The following is a 4,908-nucleotide window of genomic DNA, read 5'->3' as shown; positions in this document are numbered from 1 at the left end:
ATGGCAGAGCTCCCACCTCATGGGTGTCTGTTACCAGTTTACACTCACATAGTTTTGTTGTGGTTGGGTTACACTGGAGTGGCCCATAGACAGTTCCTGGGGTCATTTTTGTGCCCCATATGGCCCGTAGGAGCCAAAGTTCCCTCTATAGAATGTTGTGTTTTGTCATGTCTCTCACCACCGTTCTAGGACATTTCATGGACAAGGGGCATTTTTTATTTGAAAATAAAAGAATAGGAGGTGAACTTTAGTCATTCTCTCTTCTTAAAAGAGTTATTTCTTGGGCCAAAGATGTCTCAGAGCTCCCAGAAATTGGTCCCTGAAAAAAACTCTACTAGAGTTATTTGAACACTGTATATACTCATGTATAAGTTAATTTGACGTACAGTAGAGTCTTGGTTATCGAACATAAACGGTCGGCAGAATGTTGGATAAGTGAAAATGTTGAGTAATAAGGAAGGATTAAGGAAAAGCCTATTAAATGTCAAATTACATTATGCTTTCACAAATTAAGCACCAAAATATCATGTTTTACAACAAATCAACAGAAAAAACAGTTCAATACATTGTAAAGTTACATAGTAATTACTGTATTTATGAATTTAGCACCAAAACAATGCAATGTATTGAAACAGCTGTGGATCCGGGTGGGAGGAAGACTGTGTTGGATAATACAGAAAGTTGGACGCACAAAGCTTGGATAAACAAGACTCTACTGTATAAGTAAAGGATAGGTTTTTGGGTCAACATGATAAATAGTGATATAACTTCTCTCTATTTTTTTCCATGTCAAGAGCGACTTGAGAAACTGCAAGTCACTTCTGGTGTGAGAGAATTGGCTGTCTGTAAGAATGTTGCCCAGGGATGTGTTTGGATATGCTCAGTTGTTTTGATGTTTTACCATCATTGTAGCAGGATTCTCTCATGTCCCCACATGGAGAGCTGGAGCTGATAGAGGGAGCTCATTCGTGCTCTCCCCAGATCTGAACCTGCAACCTGTCGGTCTTCAGCCCTGCTGGCACAAGGGCTTAACCCCTTGCGCCACTGGGGTGACCTCTGAAGTAAGTTGAGTGTCCTTTCAGGGAGAAATAAAATATCAATGGCAACTCAAGGGTTTAGCCACCACCCTAAGGCTCTGTCACAGCTACGGGGGATTTGTGCTTCTTAATTAAAAGAAGATGGACTAAATCTTTGCTTTTTGCTATTCTACCCAAATATGGAGATGGTTCCTTTTTTTATTTGAATTAAGCATTGGTATTCACATTGTCCCCTGGAGAAGCTGCCCAAGGTTTTCTGGGTTGATTCTTGAACTATAATTTCTAGACCTATAAATGAGTATGTAGTGTATATGGGAGCAGATTAACCAATGCAATCTTTTTTATGTGGGTACAATGATTGGATAGCCTTTGAAAGTCTTCTAGGAGACTAATGCAGCCTACAGCAAAGCTTCTCAAAGCTCTGCAACCAACTGTAATTCAGTTAATGCTTCTGGCTTACAAATCAATTGTTTTATTAAGAATAATAATAGTGAAAACCCTACTTTTAAGTTAATGGCTTAAATAGGTGAACTGTTTTAATGTTTTTTATATTGTTTTATTATAATATGTATATTTATGCTTGTTTTAATCTGTTGTTGGCACCGTGCTGTGCCGGTTGATAGCAGCCCTGAGTCCTTCTGCGGAGGTTGAGATAGGATGGGATACAAATGTCCTAAATAAATAAATACTTTTAGCCCCAACTAAAGTGGTCCCATTTAACCAATGGGAGTTGTTTATGTCTTTACTTACTATCCATCAGTTTGTTCAACTTGCTTACACTGAGACTAACTAACAGAACTGACGCATATAGTAACTACAACAACAACAAGAACAACAACTCTGGACACAAATTTATTTACACCGTTTCAGACGAAGCTTTTATTTTAATATTACAAACCATTTTTTTCTTTATTCACAAACCACTGTAGTGATATAAACACTAATTTCTAAAGACAGATATACACACTTGTTGGGTTTTAAGATTTGTAACTGTTTTGAAGTCACGATATTCTACATATGGTACTTAATCGTTTATTTTTTAAAATCAGAATTCATATTATCAGTAGCAATTTATATAACTGGAGAAGAAAGAAAAAACACATTCCCTATATCAGACATACATTTGAATAAAATGAATGACTGGAGTGTTGAAGGAGTTTTCACAAAAATAGTTTCCAACAGCATTTGGCAAACCTCAACCATCGGCAATTATCTCCAAGAATTAAACATCAGATACACATTGGGGGCTGCCTTGAGGGACACAGCCACTGAATTCAACTTAGAATTACACATCAGGAGATCTTTGTGTGCAAACTGATAGTTTGTAAGAAAATAAATATCTTTAACAGTTAAGTACTATCATTATAATTCTTAAAGTATTTCAGAGTGCATACAGACGTTTTTATTGGAGCAGCCAAACCACATATACAATTATGCACTCTATTGTTTAGAACTGGAATAATAGATTGCCTGTGCACAGCTCTGATTGACTGATGCACATGATGTCACCAACCCACATCATTTTCTAATGAGTTTGGAAGTCTGCTTAAACTTTAAATGAGTAAAAGTGGGCATATTGTATTTTGCAAAGACAAAGAACTCTTGTGTTTGGATCAGCATTAAAATAGCTGGTAGTGAATGCATAGCAATCAAGTTGGTAGGAGTCAAGGTATGCCCTCTCCTCAGGAAAGAAGATTTTGTTTTTAGCCATTTTAATCCATATTTTTCAAGCTCCATAGCAATACAATTTGGGAGAAATAAGAATTGATAGATCAACCTATCCCTGTAGATTGGTGAAATTATTACTTTTAAATTAGAAGTCATCAATATCCACAAAATGTAATAGCCATATCTATCCACTTCTATTCCAGTGTCATGGTACGTCTGTATGCACCCTTGTTTCGGAACCCCCAAAACTTAATATCAGATTACATTTTTCTGACTTTTTTCCATAATGTTTAAGATCTGATCACATGAACAATGGCCATTTAAGCCTAAACATCTACAATGAAATATTTGCTTTGCTAGGCCTAGAAAACAGCACAAGCTCATGCTCCACTGAACTCAACAGAAGTGAATGAAGACCATCCCTGAAAGCTTCTTTTTGGAAAGCTGGCTTTCTAGAATAGAAATGGGACAATGGGAAAGTTTGCAGCCAATACCCAGCCAAGGCTTGTGACTGCAATGTCAATGGATTTGTTCCAGGATTTGGTTCAGACTTTAAAGGAGGTTCTCCAACATACTGAACCCATTTTAAAGATGTGGTTCATCAACCTGAGTAGCACCTTTAAAGTTCAGGCTAAAATTGAAGGTGGGGTTACTGTCATCTTAATATTGGCCAACTTCTAGAGAAAATGATGTCCTTAGAACTATGTCATTTCCTATCATTTGAAATATTAAAATTAAGCTAGCAGGGGATATTTTTAGGATACTCAGGGTTCCAAAAAAGAAAGGATCATCACAATCCATAGTGGTTGGTGGTCTGAATTTATTTTGGAGGGGTCACCCTGAAATTGTCTCTCAGTTGAATCACCTAGATCTAGTTACAGATCTAGAAGAGATTTTCTGGCCAGAAGGAAAATTTCATCACCCATGTCTAGAACTATAATCATATCTGTATCTAGATCTGTATCTAGATCAAGATATGAAGGATTTTCTTGCCATTCATCAGATCTAGATCTAGATAGGAATGAGAAGGCCCTTCTAGTCAGAAAATCCCTTCTGGAGTGCTGCCCTTGTTAATATGGTGTCACTCATTAACAGTGGTATCTTTATTTGGAGAACTACTTTATGCCTACGTGGTTGCACCTCAATGTTGAACATGATGAGGAAGCTCGGTTGGACTGGAATTGCATGCTCCTCAATGAAACTGATCCCCCCACACTTCTGGATTGGAATCCAGAAGCCTTCCTGTTTCCTCCCTTTTCCGTGCCTTCCTTCCCCATCTCCAACTGCTTTGAGTTGGTTGGGAGTCCATGGTTTCTAAAAAGCACCTTGTGACTTAACATTTGGGCTCAATGTGAGAAAAGGTACATTTGCATATAGCAAAGTCTTTCCGGAACAATGGCCTTAATCTAAAGCTATCAGGGAAGGATGAGTTAAAAAGTGACCAAATTTATGAATAAATTATTCACTCCCTGACTGATAATTTTTAGTAGCCTATACTTTGCATGGTTTTATACACTTTCTTTCTGTCACTCCTCTATCTTTCTCATTCCCTGTCTTTTTCTTTCTCTTACACTTTCTTTCCTCTATTCCCTCTGAGATGGATTGGAGAATGATGTCCTTATTATTATTATTATTATTATTATTATTATTCCCCCATCTTTGGATAGAAATGCTACAGAAACCTTGTTTTCAAATCTTGTGAAACTTTATTGATGGTTATCGTTCAACTGGTCATATTTTGCATGCACATTACGATGACATAGGCCGTCCACAAACACTTTTTGAAAAGCAGAATTGTTTATAGCAAGTTGGCAGGTTCACAGCGGTGAATTGATCGTTTTTTTTTCTTTTTTTAACTAAAGTGCTTGCCTTTTTAAAAACCTTTTTCTATCCCCCCCTCCCTTTATGGCACGCACGGTACACATGAGAATATAACTATTTTTTTTCTGCTTTGATTTATTTTTAAATACAAAAACAAGAAGACCCCTGACAAACACCCCAAAACTTAAGGTTAACTTGTAAACAGGACAACATTATGCACGGACAAACTGCAATTTTCCAGCTGTGCCAGGCACTGCAGCTTTGGCATCAATTCTTGGGTGCCTTGGAGGGGGGAAAGCAGAGTTTGACAGCCAAGATCCTGGGCCCATTCACACTATATAATTATAGTGGGCTGATCCCACATTAAATGTCATGGTGGCCT

General features: G+C 37.5%; 1 protein-coding gene across 10 annotated transcripts in view; it reads right to left on the bottom strand.

Annotated features, from left to right (window-relative positions):
* Nucleotides 1–1,888: 1,888 nt before the first annotated feature.
* LOC137095529 (RNA binding protein fox-1 homolog 1) overlaps nt 1,889–4,908 on the bottom strand; it is a 1,101,487-nt gene continuing 1,098,467 nt past the window's right edge. For all 10 annotated transcript variants that reach the window (XM_067462295.1, XM_067462296.1, XM_067462289.1 and 7 more), the window contains one exon: nt 1,889–4,908. This exon is cut by the window's right edge. The gene's annotated coding sequence lies outside the window, so the exon portion shown is untranslated.

This window comes from Anolis sagrei, chromosome Y (genome assembly GCF_037176765.1).
Source record: "Anolis sagrei isolate rAnoSag1 chromosome Y, rAnoSag1.mat, whole genome shotgun sequence".
In the NCBI taxonomy this organism is placed as follows: domain Eukaryota; kingdom Metazoa; phylum Chordata; class Lepidosauria; order Squamata; family Dactyloidae; genus Anolis; species Anolis sagrei.
This window is presented reverse-complemented; position numbering and strand designations above follow the sequence as displayed.